The sequence below is a fragment of the Rosa rugosa genome, chromosome 3 (genome assembly GCF_958449725.1).
Source record: "Rosa rugosa chromosome 3, drRosRugo1.1, whole genome shotgun sequence".
NCBI lineage: Eukaryota > Viridiplantae > Streptophyta > Magnoliopsida > Rosales > Rosaceae > Rosa > Rosa rugosa.
In genome coordinates this window covers 12,935,611-12,953,701 of record NC_084822.1, presented here as the reverse complement: position 1 = coordinate 12,953,701, position 18,091 = coordinate 12,935,611, and the positions used below count along the sequence as shown (strand labels likewise).

General features: G+C 37.5%; 1 pseudogene; it reads right to left on the bottom strand.

The window, feature by feature from the left end:
• Nucleotides 1–9,825: 9,825 nt before the first annotated feature.
• Nucleotides 9,826–12,135, bottom strand: LOC133739908 (allene oxide synthase 1, chloroplastic-like; annotated as a pseudogene).
• Nucleotides 12,136–18,091: the final 5,956 nt, after the last annotated feature.

The following is an 18,091-nucleotide window of genomic DNA, read 5'->3' as shown; positions in this document are numbered from 1 at the left end:
CAAAAGGTGAAACCCGATGCCCTAACTCCCATCCATTTGATAACAACTTGTTTAGTTTAGCTTAGTTTATATTACTTGCTTTCATTGTTTCAATTTGAATAGAAACCAATCTCAAAATCAAAATCAAATCTCTACACACCATCTTGCACATACTCACCATGAACTTTGGTTCACTTGTGAGCCTTTGTTTGTGATTGTACATTTGCATATTCTTCTAGTTTTTCCTTAGGTTTTCCCTAGCTAGGAAAGGATTTACCAATCCTCGTGGGTTCGACATCCTTACTTAATCTCATATTCTATAACTTGTACCTCTTGCACTTGAGGGTGGCTTCAATGCTAACAGTTGGACGTGCTGATCCCTACCCACACGGCAACAACGCACCACGTGGAAAGGGACATAGGGATCGTGGTATGGGCCGTGGAGGCCCTTCCAATGTATGGCGCAGAGATGGTGATGCTGGCCCTAGTGGTCATGGAAACATGGTGCAAAAGGCACCTAAGAACCTTTCAGTCAAAAAGGAAAGAGTTGGCAATGAACCATGCTATAGGTGTGGAGTTATTGGGCATTGGGACAAGAACTTCCAAGCAAGCAACAGAGTAGCAGCCATTTACAAGAGGTATAGGGAGTCTAAAGAACAAGAGGCTCACTATATGGAAGAAGAAGGCCATGACCTAGACATCAACCTTACAATTGCAGACTTCAATGGCAACAAGGAACTTGCTTAGTCAATGGATGCTCTAGATTTTGACTGATCTGCTTTATTTTATTTTCCAAAGATAGTTGTGAAGGCATAATGCCTCATTTTTTTTAATTAGACTATTGCTTGGTCTTAAAGTTTAAATAATGGTTTGATGAATTAGATTTCTGAACAAGACCTTGATTTGATTATCGTTGGCTTATTAATAAATTTCGGATTTTATTCTGAAGCATTCAATTTATTCGATTTTATTTACTACACATATATACATGGTTCGAAATAGCGCTATAAATATGTAAAACAATACATCTAGAAAAAGAATTAGAATGAAAAGATTATCATTCTACCTAAATAGAAATACTCTAAAGAATATGAGATATATTTTTGAATTATTTAATAATACCTCCCATTTACTTATAGGAATGAATTGAGGAGAACTTGAGTGCTTAGTTGATAGTGGGATTACCCACACCATATTAAAAAATAGGCAATTATTCATTGAATTAATAGCCTATAATTCCTTTGTGACTACGATGATTGGATCACCACAAGTAATTAAAGGGCGAGGAACTGCCAAATTTTTGCTGCCTAACGGCACAATGTTTAAAGTCACAGATGCTCTGTATGCACCATGAGCTAATCGAACCTTGTTAAGTTTCAAAGATATTCGTGCCAACGGTTATCATATAGAAACCCACTGTGAGAATGGAACCGAATACCTTTATATTACCTCTAATGAATGTGGAAGGAAACACATTTTAGAGAAACTAATGAGTCAATCTAGTGGACTGTACCTCACTACTATTCAGATCATTGAATCCTATGTCTCACCAACAATGAAATGTGGGACACTGACTCATACAGGCTTTGGCATGACCGCCTAGAGCATCATGGTCGTGACATGATGATCCGTATTTTAAAGAACTCACACGGACATCCCTTGTTTCGAGTGAAAAATAAAATGGGACAAAAATCCATCACACTGCAAGATGTCGGTCCTAGTACTGCTCAAATGCAGCCACTGCCTTCTGAAGTACCAGAAGCACTACCTCCCTCCCCTTATGCCTCATTGACTATTTCAAAGGCACATCACTCGTTTTGCAAAGCCTGCTATTTAGAAAAAACAGGATCGAGACCTTCCTATGCTAAAGATACAAAACAAAACATTCCATTCTTACAAAGGATACAAGGAGATATATGTGGACCTATGCATCTATAATGTGGATCATTCAAGTACTTTATGGTTCTGGTGGATGCTTCGACAAGCTGGTCATATGTCGCTTTATTGTCCACAAGAAATACTGCATTTGCAAAACTCCTAGTACAGATTATACGTTTAAGGGCTCACCATCCTGATCACCCTATGAAGTCTATAAGGCTTGATAACGCTGGAGAGTTTACATCAAAAGCATTTGATGATTATTGCATGTCTATTAGGATCCATGTAGAGCATCATGTACTCCATGTGCATACACAAAATGGTCTCGCAGAAGCCACCATCAAAAGGCTACAGATGGTGGCTAAGGCACTAGTTATGCGCACCAACCTGCCTATATCTGCCTGGGGTTATGCAATATTGCGCGCAGCTTTACTTATTCATCTCAGACCTACTGCTAGACAACCATTTTCTGCATACCAGTTGGTAACTAGATATGAGCCTGACATTTCACACTTACGCATATTTGGTTGCGCAATATATGTGCCTATTGCACCCCCACAACGCACAAAAATGGGTCCTAAGAGACGATTAAGTATTTATGTTGGATACGAATCCCCAACCATCATCTGCTATTTGGAACCCTTGACAGGCGATCTCTTTACCGTTAGATTTGTTGATTGTCACTTTGATGAGACAGTCTTCCCTTCATTTTGATCCCTGCACTTCACAATGTGAAAGTGAAGTGAAAGTGAAGTGAAAAGAATAATCGATCTTCAGAACGTAGCAGATTCGATGCCTGATGCGTTTACTGATATTGTAAAAGTAAGGAGATCACATACACCAGCTGCAAATGTGCCTGCAAGGTTAGAAGTCCCCAACAAGGGGCACGGCACCGTAGATAGAGGCGTTGCAACCACACTTAGTGGAGGTGTGGTTAAGGCCATGGCTCCTCAAAGGAAGAGGGGGAGGGCACTTGGTTCGACTAACACTCACCCAAGGAAGAAGAGGGCGAGTAAAGCACAAATCGATCCATTAATCATAAATGTAGAGAATCCCTCTCATGAGATTGTCTCTAATTATAGTTATGTCCAAGAATCAATACTTGAGGACACTCCGATGTTTGAAATTAATGATTCCAGAGAACTAAGAAATCTCAATGGATTATGAGAGTGTGTATGAGTTGATGGAAAGATCTTCCAAACACACTGATGATGTATTTGCATACACTGTTGCTCAAGAAATCATAGAGCACAATGATATCGAACCGCGCTCTGTTGCAGAATGTCAACAAAGAGCAGATTGGCCTAAATGGAAAGAAGCAATCCAGGCAAAACTAGATTATCTAGCAGAGAGATAGGTATTTGGTCCAGTAGTGCTAACCCCACCAAGTGTAGATCTTGTAGGACATAAATGGGTCTTTGTCAGAAAGAGTAATGAGAAGAATGAAGTCCTGAGGTACAAGGCTCGCCTTGTGGCGCAAGGTTTCTCACAACACCCTTGAATTGACTACGAGGAGACATACTCTCCAGCAATAGACGTTATAACGTTCCGCTATTTAGTTAGCTTGGTGCGTACCGAAGGACTGGAAATGTAGCTGATGGATGTGGTTAGTGCATATCTCTACTTTCATACACACACACACATATATATATATATATATATATATATATATATATATATGAAAGTGTCTGATGGCCTTACATTACCCAAATCAAGTGACTCTAAACCACGGAGTGCGTTTGCAATTAGGTTAAAACGCTCACTTTACGGATTGAAACAATCCGGACGGATGTGGTATACCTGTCTAAGTGACTACTTGATTGGGAAGGGATATAAGAACGATGAATTATGCCCCTACGTATTCATAAAGAAAACATTTCGGATTTGCAATTGTAGCTGTATATGTCGATGATATGAACATAATAGGTACTCCTGATGAAATAAGAGAAACCGCGAGCTACTTGAAATCAGAATTTGAGACGAAGGATCTTAGGAAAACTCTGTCTAGGCCTTGAACTAGAACACTGAGTTTGTGGAATACTAATCCACTAGTCTGCGTATGTCCAAAAGATGCTCAGGCGATTTAACATGGACAAAACGCATCCTGCTAGCACTCCCATGATCGGTCGAAGTTTGGATGCAAGGAAATATCCATTTCGTCCAAAAGAAGATAACGAAGAGGTGTTGGGAGCTGAAATTCTCTATCTAAGTGCAATAGGCGCATTATTGTACTGAGCCCAATACACTCGACCAGACATTACATTCTCAGTGAACCTTGTTAGCTAGATTTAGTTCAGCGCCAACACAGCGTCACTGGAATGGTATCAAAAACATTTTTCGATACCTAAAAGGACCATTGACTTGGGACTGTTCTTTCCCTACAGAGAGACAAGAGCGATCGCAGATGAAACTGCAATCCCTAAAGAAAATGTGGATAGCGAAAGCGCCACCCACTACCCCGAAACCCCAAATAATGTTTTGGTTGGTTTTGCAGATGCTGGGTACCTCTCTGACCCACATAAAGGTCGTTCCCAAACTGGTTATGTCACGCCCCGAATTTTGAATAATAAATTCAAATCCGAAACATGAATTAAACCACTTAATCAAATAAACATTCTGAATTTTTTTTCCTCAAAACAACCTCACCCCATGATACACAAACTCCAAATCTCGAAACCTCGAGTTCATTATTACAATTCACTCTCACAAGCAATATTGTAAAGCTCTAAATGAGCATAACACACCTCACAGGCTCACAAAGTAATTCAGATTAACACAAATGCAGCTACTCTACACAGCTCGATCTCCGTCCTGATTCTCTTGACCTGTAGGATTATCCGCTACACCGTTTGAATAGTGTACCGGGATTGCAACAACACAAACCCGGTAAGCTTTTGACAGCTCGTATGAGTAAATTTAAGGATTGCACAATTTTATGTAAGCATAAATAATTGAAGTGCACTACATCACTTCAAGCATCAATCAAATCACATCTCACAATGATCACTAAGAAACAACAAAACTTTTCTTATCAATTCAAGTTCCACTGAACGACTAAGAAAGAACAACCCCGCAGTTTCTTTTACACTAAAATATACCATGGGTGCAATAACACTATGTATCCCCCAAGAAGTATATTGTACTCAAGGGCGCAATAACACAAAGTCATCCCCCAAGCAGTACGTTGCACCCAAGGGTGCGATAACTCGCAGTTATCCCCCAAGAAGTACAATGGCAGACAGACTAGAGCTCTAACTGTATCGTAATGTGTCACCTGGGCCAAGGTTCACCTTACGAATGACTGCTTCAATCATCCACTTTACTTAATTACTCTTTATCAAAATCAACTCAATAATACACAATAATTTATATTCTTGAAAGAATAAAGCTCGGAATTGTAAATAAATCACATCAATTCCACACTTTCCCAAATGCCACACCATCCAATATATATTTCACGTAAATATATATATATACGTAGTCACCCTCACAGGAATGACCACTAATACCAACTATAGTTCACAACATTTAAAATCGAGAAATTCATTTTTATATTTTAAATATATTTTACTTACCCATGGACCGTAGTCGAACAAGTCCATATAATTTAAAACAAATATTTATTTTCTTAAAAGCAATTTCCACAAACTCCAAATTAACTAAAAATCACTGAATTTCGGTTCTTTAATGAACCATGTGCGATTTACTCACCTCTAATCCAGCTGTGTCTTCTTAACAGCTCAACAACAATTTCACAAATTGTCCGCCAAATCGATCCGTCAATCACCTAATCCAACACGATCTTAACTTAGTAATTTATTCAAAAACCACACATATACAGCAATCCAACGGTCGGATTCTAAATTAATGATGATCCAACGGTCAAATCCTCACAGATTGCCCTTAAGATCATCCTCCAAAATTATCACTGAGATCCAACGGTCGGATCTTCCTGAATCGTCCTTACAAACATCTCCACAAAATTATACTATAATCCGACGGTCAAATTCTCACGAATCGCCTTCCGAATCACCATTTCTCAATTATACGAAGATCCAACGGTCGGATCTTCTCCCATGACCACACAAAGTCATCGGGACAGTCATACGATCAACATATCAAAACTACAAGTCCATCGGACGGTCAGATCTTCACAGATCATAAATCGAACGATTCGAAATCGATCGAAACGTAAAACTTCATAACTTAATCATACGATAACCAAAAATTGCGTATAATATATCAAAATGATCGTATTGAAATATACAATCTGAAAATGTACAGAAACCATATTTTGATCCCCGGAGGTGGCCGGAAAGGGCCGCCGGAGTTAGTGGCAGAGCCGCCGTCGACCACCACCAATGGTGTCGGGGACGGGCTGCTCTTCTTCCTCTCATCATGTTTAACAACTTTTTTGACTACCATGTAAGCTGAAAATGACCGGAAGTGGTTGAAATTACCTAAAACAGTCGAGGTGGCCGGAAAATTTCCAGAATCCGGCGAAAATTTGCAGAATCCGGCGAGGCTTGATTTCGACGTCAAAACTTCAATTTTAGGCTTCGATCCCTTCTGGAGAGTTATTAATAAACTCAAGGCGAACTTACTGGTTCAATAATTACAGAAAAATGTAGTCTGTAGCTCGAGATATACCGATCGAAAGCTTCGGTTTCGTTCTTGGCGAGGTTGACTTGTAGTTGCTGCTACGGGCTGCGCCGCCGTGTAAGGCTGCTTCAGGGAGCTTCAGGAAGTTGAGGCGAGCTCGAGGATGAAGTTTGGTGAGTTTTGGTGACCGGAAGCACGAATTATCAAGCTTGGAACTAAAACGGGTTTTTTTTTTTTTTTAAAACAAACCGGTTTCCGCCGTCGTTTCCAGTTGTTCTGCAGAGAAAGGCTGCCACCTGCAGCTGCGCAAGATCGAGTTGAAGCTGTGGGAGTTGGTTTGGTACAGATTGGTGGCCGGTGGAGCGAGAGAGAGAATTGAGGGCTTTTGCTATGTTTTTCGGACGTGAAACAGAGGAAATGAGGGAGAGTTATCTGTTTGCTAGCTATTGATCTGTTCTTCAATCATGCACAATCATGAAAGAGATAAAGCACCGGTTTCTACTGCCTAAAACAAGAAAAGGTGTCTGCCACAATTTCACTTTGATTAAAGAAGACAAAACTCGGATATTACAGGTTATGTATTTACCATTGGCAACACGGTGATATCTTGGAGATCAACCAAGCAAACCCTTGTGTCTACCTCCTCGAACCACTCTGAGATCATTGCTCTACATAAGGTGGTTTGTGAGTGTATATGGTTAAGAGTTATCATTAAACATATTTAAGGGACTAGTGATTTGAGTTTTACCACTGAAGAGCCTACTTGCATTTATGAAGATAATACAGCTCGCATATAACAGATGAAGCTAGGTTATATCAAGGGTGATAATACAAAACACGTATCGCCAAAGTTTTTCTACAATCACCAACAACAGGCTCTCCTCAAGATTCAAGTGAATCAAGAAAGGTCTAAGGAGAATGTGGCAGATTTGTTTACCAAATCATTGCCTAAGGCCATATTTGAGAAACATGTGAAAAACATAGGAATGAGAAGACATTCCAAGCGCCCTTGACTGATGTAAGGATCAGGGGGAGGTGTAGACGTCAGGTAGGGGGGTCTAACACACACATGTCATCATCAAATGTAACAGGTGCGTTGTGCTCTTTTCCATTGACCAAAGTGTATTTTTTGTCCCACAGGGTTTTTATTGTTACTTGGCAAGGTTTTTAGTGAGGCAACAATTCATGCACCATTTAGTCTTTGACTTGGCACAAGGGGAGTGTTAAAGGAAAAACAAATTATGTGCCTTGGTCAAAGTAACTGACGAAGAGGGAATTAGGGAATTAGCGATTACAGCTCAATCATCCTTTATTGTCATTATTGTAATTGTTATTACCATTGTAATCCTCACCCTATATAAAGAGACTATCTAAGAGCATCTCTAGCAGACTCTCTATTTTGGCTCATTAGATATTTTGGAGAGCATGTTTAGCTTTTTATCTATTTTAGCAGCTGCACCAGATTCCTAAGTGGCTCTCCATTACAATTTTTAGCTATCTCGCTCCTAAATATAGAGAGCGAGATGAGGCTCTCTATAATTTAAAACATTCCTTTTGAGTTATTTTATGTAATTTATAAATACATTTAAACTATTTAATCTTCATTTAAACAATAATATAAATCCAAAATTAGCTAAAATAGAGAGCACTGATATAGACGTATTTCTAAAATGACTAGCCAAAATGACTTTTTAGCTAATTTGGCTAAAATTTGACTCAAAAATGACTAGCATTGCTAAAGATGCTCTAATGAAACGAGTAGACATATTCCCATCTTACTTTTACATTTTTTTAATTTCTTTCTTTATTTCTCTCTTTTTTATTATAAAATTTATTTTTTTGAGGGCACATAAGTCATTTAGCTCTTTTTTTTCAGTCTCACGTGCGTCACACGTGATTAACTTGACGGCACAGTGACAGAAAGTTAACATAGGTACTATGTTGATAAGAAAATATAAGTCCAGGTATCACATTGATAAGTTTTAAAGTTTAGGTATCACATTGACAATCCTCAAAGTGTCCGCACACTGTTGGTGCATTTTTCCCTTTTGTTTTGGACTATATTCAGTTTACTCCCTAATACTTTGGGGCAAACATCAGTTTGGTCTTCTTCTTTTTTTAATCATGAACATCCCTGGGCTTTCAAATTGCATCAGCCGCGTCCAAATTTCAAATTTCCCTCCATTTGTGACTTCACTTGCTAAGTTGTGACGTCCTCCATTTTGGCTTTCAAATTTCGCACGAAAAAAAAAATTCATCTTAATTATGAGCGACATAAAAATTTGAAGAGGCTATGATCATCTTAAAATCCAATGTAACTCCACTACTGCTACACTATTTTTTGGTCCATATGAAATTATGCAAAAATACAGTGACACAGAGAATACGTCTTTACAATATTATTACAAACAGGCTAAAATAGTATATGTCTTACAATATATCCAAAAGTCCATAAGCTAGCCAACTTCAAACCAAAAGAAAATACCTCGATCAACTAATGTAAGATACACCCTAATGTATCGGTTATTACATTTGAGACAAACTAGTAAGCTCAACTCTCAACCCCTCCAAGCATGCTAGAAGTGAATGGCATTGAGAACGAAATAGGCACGATTTATAAGTCATCGACCATGATGACATTCAGGAGGCTTTGGTCAATGTTCTGAACGTCACTGAAGTACCCGATGAAACTGTAGTCACATCAATGGTACAAGTGTCATACCGAAGGAAAAACTCTACCAACATTAACCTAGACACAAGCAATGATGTGCTCATATTTTCCTATATTTCTATGCCTCTTAATCTTAGTATTTATGCTTATTCCTCCTTATTTCGAGTCATTTATGTTGTTATAGTGTTTTTGTAGGTTTGTCTCATAAAGAGAAGAAAAGAAGTTAAAATGAGCTAACTAGGATTGAAAGACGCCCAGGTCCCAGAATCTGTCTGTGCAGAACACCCAACTTCACCGAATTACTGGGAGTTACTCGGATCGAATCAGACAATGAGCCTTATATGCATGGAAAGCTACGGATGTCTAATTTCTGTAGAATTTTACGGATCTCGATTTCGATACTTATGGAGAAAGTTATGATTATTTGAGTGAAAATAGGTCGGACAAGAAATCTACTCCGGAATTTACAACCATTCGTGGAGAACTCAAGTTTCGTGGCACAAGATGGTCAATCCTAATGTTTCAAGGAAGTTAATTCAGATGAGGATTCAATGATGAGATTATTACTACTTCTACAAGAGATATTTAAAGGTTTTCCCATTCCAAATGAAGAAAGAAATCCAAATCCGAGTCTTACAAGGAAACATGAAGTCAAATAAGAGCAGAAATCTTCCCTATTTAAGGGAGCACGAATTTACATGAGAAGAGAGTCTCGGGAGCACAATGTAGACGCCTAAGGAGCAGAGACGACTCATCCATCTTTCCCTTCTTTTCCCCTTCCATTCTTTTTATGTTTTTCATATGTTTTATTTAGTTATCTTTTGCTAAACCTTTTTCTTGGGTCAGGATAATGCCCTATCATGATTGTTTATGTACTTTGATGATTTATTGATGGATTTATAGTTTCTTTATGATGAATTCTTAGTCACTATTTAAATTGATGCTTTATGTTTAAGTTCTTTGATTGATCACCTTAGGGCTTTGCATCTAGTAATTAGAAGATGAATTTGAGGCGTACCTGCAATATAATTCAAATTAGCTTCTTGTGATTAAGAGTTGTGAATTACATTATTGTCGTACCTGAAGTAATGGTTTGCATGATTCTCTTGTTTTCTAGTACGTAATGAGTCCCAAGTGTTAAATTTATGCCGTACCTGGATAAACTGCATGTTAGGATATACGACCTCTGCCGTACCTGGAGAGAATCATACACTTAAGGAAAGCTATGGTCTAAGTGCCGTACCTGGACTTAGATACGGGAATTGTCATCAAAAGAAACAAAAGAATTTGTTAATTACATTGAAACATAAATAGGATTGTTAGTGGTTGATTTCGAAACCCTTGGTTTTATCATTATTTGTTTCTTTCTTTCTTTCTTTAATTTTCACATTATTTGTTTAGTCGAAAACCTTAAAACCATATCTTCTTTAGTTTGATTGTTTATGTGTTTTTTTTGTTTGGATTAATTAGGTTAGGATTTAAATTGATTATCAATCCTCAGTTGGAACGACCTCGTACTTGCACACTATACTAACGACGATTCGTGCGCTTGCAAGTTTTAATTAAAATTTCACAACAAGCAACACCAAATCCTTCCCGGCACACTGCTTATTCTCCACCGTTGGATAATCAGTCTCGCAACCATTTGACCAACAAACATACTTCAACAGTTTCTCACCATCTCCTACAAACCTATGCCCCACAAACTCTACCGGATTCACAAAAATCTTCGGATCCTTCGTGGCGAATGGTTGATATCCGAAGATCATTTCCCTTTTCTTGATCTCAAATGCTGCATCATGGCTATGGACCACCATGTCCTCCTTGGCCTTCCTGTACTGGAACGGAACCGGAGGTTCAATCCTCAAAGCCTCATAAACCACGGACTTGGTCAAAGTCATCTTATCCAACGCCGAGAAAGTAACATTCCCATCATTTTCCTTAACAACGGCCCTGATTTCATTTCGGAGCTGGCGGTGCAAATCCTCTCCTGCGGATCCAACCCACTTGATTAAAGTAGGGAACAAAAGCTTCATGCCTCCAAAAGCATTGAAGCAAGCCAAAAATAAAAGGTTGTGGCAAGCTTCGTCTCTCGGAATCCCAAAACTATTCTCAGCCTCATCCAAAACCGAAGCCGACGACTAGTAAAACGCATCGTAGAGCTTCTTGTAGGTCGATTTGACCAAAAATGCAGGGTAGGAAAACGTGTGCAGCAACAAATCTTCGGCAAAGCTCAGCAACTTGGGCAACCCAAGTGTGATTTGTGGTGCAAGTTGCGGCGTTAGCCATACGACCACCAGGTTCGGCCCTTTGGAAGCCAATGAAGTACTTTCTGATCCACAGAACAGCGAGAAAACGAAATTAAAGGACATATCATCGCTCGAGGTGTTGAAGTCTGCTTTGCCAATTTTTGAAATTTCAGTTTCCAGGTTGAGAAAGAGGTTGGACAAGTGGTTTTGGAAAAGTGGGATGAACTTGTGGTGGCGACTGGCGAGTAGAGACAAGAAGAAGCGCTTGAGAGAAGCATGGTTCGGTTCTGAGGGGTTGAGATAGGCGCAGACGCGATAGCCGCCGGTGAAGGATGTAGAAGGCATGTAGGTGCCGTCCAAAACATTACGTTTTTCGACTTTGGAGGTGTCGAAGAGAACAGGGAAGCTCACGGCATCGAGGACTGCAATGACTTTAGGGTTTGAAGCGATGAAGGGGCCGGGTGGCATATTGGTACGGAAGACTGTGGAGTTGTACTTCTGGATTCGGGTTTTGAAGAACTCATCTTTTCCTTGGTTGTAGAAATAGTTGTAACGATCTTTGATGGCACCGAAGAAGGGTAAGCCATAGTCGTCTGGGATTGGTTTCAATGGAAGCTTTGGTGGTGCAGATGATGATGAGTTAGATGGGTTAGAAGAAGAAGAAGAATATGAAGACATTGTTATCAAATTGAGTAGTATATAGTAGAATCATATAGATATATTTATACTAGACTTATTGAACCTGGTTGACATCATATTCTCGTGTGGTATTTTTTTATAGCCATGTGACTTGTTTAGGTTGCTAGGGGCCAAGAGGAATGACAAAGAAATTAAAGTCCTTGATCACTGAGAGCCATCTACCATCTGCTTTGTGGTATGGTGCGTTTATTTCCACCCTACTAAATACTCTGTTCACCCTATAACAAATTTTTTTCTTTAAAATTCCAAAATTATCCTTAACAACAATTATTAACAGAAAATAATGAAAATGAGAAATCAATTTTGTTTTAATTAAAACTTTACCCAACAGACATCCTAATTATTAATTATCATAACAGCTTTCTATACAAAAAAAAAAAAAGAATTATCATCTTAGCTTCTTCATTGCTAGCCAACCAAACAAATAATTAGACGAAATTTTCAAGCTATAGCAATAAGTGAAAAGCATTGTTGGTTAGTATTATTTTGTTCTACTTCATATGACTCTCTCAACCAAACCCGTATCGATGAGAGAAGGATCGCTTGTGAAGGAGCGTTTAAAGTGATTGACAATGCAAGTCGCAATAGAAGCTTGATCTGAAAGAGTCTCTTGGCCATCTTCCAGGGATGTGATAGTCTTATGAAGGCGCCTAATCTTGACCATGTTATGGTGTAGTAGACCCTTCACCTTTGGGTTTGAGGGTGGGACTCGCTCCCTAAATCGTCTACTTCCGAGGAGCTGATATAGCCTCATCCCTTATTTACAATTAAAATATATATATATATATATATATATATATATATATGACTCGTGTTTGATTCTATGTCATAGTAGTTGATAAAGGGAGAAAATAGAGAAGAGGAAAAAAAAAAAAAAAAAGAGTAAAAAGAAACTAGAAGGCATGGGGTTGATGGTGTGCTAATTTTCTTTTTCTTTTTTCATTTCCGATTTCACATTTTCAATGGTAATATCTTTTTTTCTTTTTAAAATTATTTGAGGGTGAAATTGAAAATTTCATGATAAAAATTTAATTGTAAGGTGTGTTTTGATAGGGTGGAAATAGTCTCACCCTTTGATTTAATAGAGTCAACAAATCAAGTTAATGAAATCTAGCTATTTGAGGATAAACTATTCGTTTTTGAGATGAAACATTTGTTATTTTCGAAAACATGAAACTGGTTTTCAGTAGCGTAACGTAACATGAAACTGGTTTTTAGTACACGAAAGAGTTGTAAGTAGTTAGCTAATTTGTTATTTCCAAACAATACGTAACGTAATCAACTTTGTAATAAATCATTCGTTTCAATAGTACCAGGAGGTAGACTTTTTTTTTATCTAACCAGTAGCCATCAGCCATATGCTGGGCTATATCCTACTAATCTAGAATTATTGAGAAAACTTTCAAACATTCCAGGTACGTAATAGCTAGTTATATTTATAATCAAAGGAACCAAAACAAAAGTGTTTGGATCAAAATTTGAAATTTTCAACCAAATTACTAAGCTAAAATTTTCGACTAAACATTCATAGATCAAAGTAACTGTCATAATTGACAAAATCGTAACAAAGATCAATCGGATTAAAAATAAGATATGATTTCAGAAAGAAGAACATGGCCTTGATAAAAGACCCAACGAAAAGTCGAAAACTGCATCAGAAGCCTATCACAAAATCACACATCGAAAAAACACAGAATACACAACCAACAAACGAATCCAACCCTCTCACCTGAAATTAGAGGAAATAATGAGCAGAAACAAAGAAAGAAAATCCAAATTCAAAGATCAAAAGCAATGAACCAAACTCTCTCAATCTCGCTTATACAGCTGTAGAAGACACGGTGATGCTGGAAGCGTGAACACGATAGTAAGAGGCTCCATCAAGCATCAAAAGCCATATGAGATAAGTTAGAATCCACTAGCAATTACGGGCATAGCTGTAAGAAACATAGAGAAACTTCTCTAATATTTGGTTTTTTTATTGATAACTTGAATGAAAATTACACTCTAAGAGGTGCCTTATATAGGGCACATAGCATAAACCTAATACAACTAGAAAATATAAAGAACAATTTATTGTAGACTAAAACTAGGAAACCGAATTAAACCTGATTAAATAAAAATCAGAAATAGAATCCTAGATACTAAAAAATATTACGCTTGGAATCCCAATCACGATTTTGCTCGAGAATCCCGATATATCCAAAAGAGTAATTTATGATTAATTTCATCATTAAGAAGCCTATTTGAATACCAATTTTCAATATTCAAATTATTCTTCTTAATGTGAAGACGCTTCTTTCTTTTCGGGATTTTTTGTTGAAATTGGCTAAAATTTCGTCCTACATCAGTCTCCTCCACTTGAAAAGAACTCGACCTCGAGTTCCTCTTGTATGTAGCTCGATCATTAGTAGGAATAAAACATGATAAGCCATCAACTTCAATATTCTCGAAATTAAAAGGCATCACCATGAATCCAATACCGTAAACAAGTTTAGAATAAGCATCTTGAAACTTGAACTCCTCCACTTGAAAAGGAATGGCCATTGACTTCTCCTTAGGTTGATCTTGAACACAATTAGGCATGCATGACATGGATATCGATGTGATGAATGAATCAGCTTCCTTGTCCTTAATGAGTTTCTCTTCAATCTTCAAAGTGGCTTCTTCATGTTCCTTTTCACACACCTCAGGATGGTCATTCTTGATGTTCTTCCTTCCAGGCTTGATTTTAATTTTGTGCGACTCCCACCAAAATAAATATGTGTTGTCTTTGCAACAACCACCTTTGACGCTTTTATGCCATGCTCTTCCAAAAAGCACATCAGTGTCGTCCATGTCAATCACATGACAAGTAATCTCTTTTTTATAAAATTTTCCCATAGAGATAGGAACTTTACAAACCTCTGTTACTTGTGCATATTCATCCTCTTCAAATGGAATCCAGTATGAATCCCTCAGCTTCACTGTCGGTAATTGAAAATAATCCACAACTTTGTTTGCTACAAAGTTCTCTTGTAGACCACTGTCAATTATTACAGAGCATACCTTGTCTTTGATGATACATGTAGTTCGGAAGTCGTCGTAATCTGGCGTTGTGAATATCCAACGTTCCATGTTTCTTCTTTTTTTCTCTTTTTTTTTTCTTTTTTTTTTTTGGATTGATGAGGTTGTCCTAGGGCAAATCCCTTGGCATGTTCCTCTTCAACGAAAATTTCTTTGATAGATACTCTACAACCAGTGTCGTTGAAGTTGGTGGTAGTGAACTTCTCCCTTGGATCGTCGTCTGCTAAGGAGCGGGCGATACCCGCTCTGATACCAAATGATGCGGGAAGCGTGAACACAATAGTAAGAGGCTCCGTCAAGCGTCAAAAGCCATATGAGATGAGCTAGAATCCATTAGCAATTACGAGCACAGCAATAAGAAACATAGAGAAACTTCTCTAATATTTGTTTTTTTTATTGATAACTTGAATGAAAATTACAATCTAAGAGGTGCTTTATATAGGGCACATAGCATAAACCTAATACAACTAGAAAACATAAAGAACAATTTCAAAACTAGCCTAAAAATATTAAATCCCGAATCGGATAATTAAAATGACATATTTTGGCATAAATCTGTTAGGGTTCACTAAAGTGAGTCTTGAAGATCTCATCGTTTCCATTCTGGAAAGGTATCATGCGTCTCAAACGGACATTCTGGCCAAAAGTTGATCAAATCTGATTCACAATCAAAATCTAACTTTTTGCACGAGTAATCCGAAAAGTCCAAAACCAAATTTTCTTGGATATTGCAGCAGCTAGTAATCTTATTATGCGTGAATTACCTATTTTCCAATCACTCTTCTTGATTTCACGCCGCTTCTTTATTTTTCTAATTTTCCGGCTAAGCCAGACCCATTCTCGTCCTACATCACACGGAAGAATTAGTAGCGGCACGATTAGGAATTTGGGTCTAACAGTGGAGGTCGGTGTAAACAGAAGCTTCCCGAAAAAAGAGATACTTGGTCTTGGGTATATCCAGAAGCGTATAGCGAGATTTTTTATTTTTTATATTTTTTTATTTTTTTTATGTCTATCTGTTTGGGGAAAAATTCAGAAAATCATTGTAGTATTGTTCATTCAACAGTAAAAATCTCATTTTACTTTTGTATATGCATAATGAGAAATTCAATAAGTGCAAAGACCAAAAATCCCAGCAGAAAACACTAAGTACAGAGTAAATGGATAGTACAGAGTACAGAGTAAATGAAATCATAAGTAAAGATTCTTGGCATCGAATCATATCAACTCACAATCACATGGAATATGTGTGTATCTTCGAGCTAAGATAGTCATTGGTTCAAATCTAATAGTAGTAAGTAGAAGTTATCTTTAACGAGAAAGAATTCAGTTCAGTTGGAGAAGTTATCTTTAACCAGAAAGAATTCAGTTCAAATGGTGAACACCTATTCAGAAGTTTTCACAACTCAATCATGTATGATGAAATCATAATCCACACAAGTAACTCGTGCACTTGTTACCATGGGGGCAGGAGTGAAACCCTTTTATCCTCTTTTAAAAAAAAAAAAAAAAAAAAAAACTCGTGCACTTAATTAATAACTCAGAGAAACTGAATTCCGTGATTTATATGTGTTCATCAACTTTATTGTACAATAATGTATGTGATGGAGAAATATTCAGAAAGGTTATTAATCATCAAATATTCCAATCAAATTGAGATATTTGCCCATACAATCACATCAAGCACATGCATTGAAGGTATGTGTACTAGTTTTATTGATGTGGGACGAGAATGGGTCTGGTTTAGCCGGAAAACTAGAAAAATAAAGAAGCGGCGTGGAATCAAGAAGAGTGATTGGAAAATAGGTAATTCACGCATAATGAGATTACTAGCTGCTGCAATATCCAAGAAAATTTGGTTTTGGACTTTTCGGATTACTCGTGCAAAAAGTCAGGTTTTGATTGTGAATCAGATTTGATCAACTTTTGGCCAGAATGTCCGTTTAAGACGCATGATACATTTCCAGAATGGGAACGACGAGATCTTCAAGACTCACTTTGGTGAGCCCTAACAGATTTATGCCAAAATATGTCATTTTAATTATCTGATTCGGAATTTAATATTTTTAGGCTAGTTTTGAAATTGTTTTAGGATTCTTTTATTATTAGGTTTTAGTTTCCTTTTAATTTGGATTCTTTAGGATTTCTTGATAGATTATGATTTAGGGTTTTGGATGCCTATATAAGCACCATTATGCTTTGTACTAGCATCAGTTTATCATATCAAATTTCATAAAATCTAGAGATTTTTTCTCTATTTCTCTGGTGGACTCCAGAACTACGTCTTTTAGGGTTTATCGCTTGTAAACCCCGTTACTTCCGACTGCGTCAGGAATGATGTAGGACGAGAATGGGTCTGGTTTAGCCGGAAAACTAGCCTAAAAATATTAAATCCCGAATCGGATAATTAAAATGACATACTTTGGCATAAATCTGTCTAAACCAGACCCATTCTCGTCCTACATCATTTATCCTACTAGAATCCTAGCCATAGTACGGCCGCCGGATTTTGAGAACATTTGCCCACTAAACAGAGCCAAACTCCTTGGAGAATGGCAAATTATGTTTCAAATGTCAATATACCTTGGTAATAATGTATTAGTGGTCATGTTTTTCGCAAAACCAGCATATTTCTCCTTTTGTTTAGGTAGTTACTCCAAGACCTCGTTTGGTTCGCAAAATTGAGGACTCAGGAAAGGAAAGTAATGACTTTCTTTTGTTTGGTAACCACAAACTCCAGAAATACTTTTGAGGGGAAAGTAGGGGGGAAATTCATTCCACTCAAACCCTATGAGATTGATTTTCCCTTCCCATTTCCCAGCATTCATTACAAAAGTTTTAGACAACAATACCCTCTCTTGCATAAAAAATTGATGTACTATTGAATTTTTATGATGTTGTTTTTATTTTAAAATACAAGGGTATTATTGAAAGATTGATATATTTT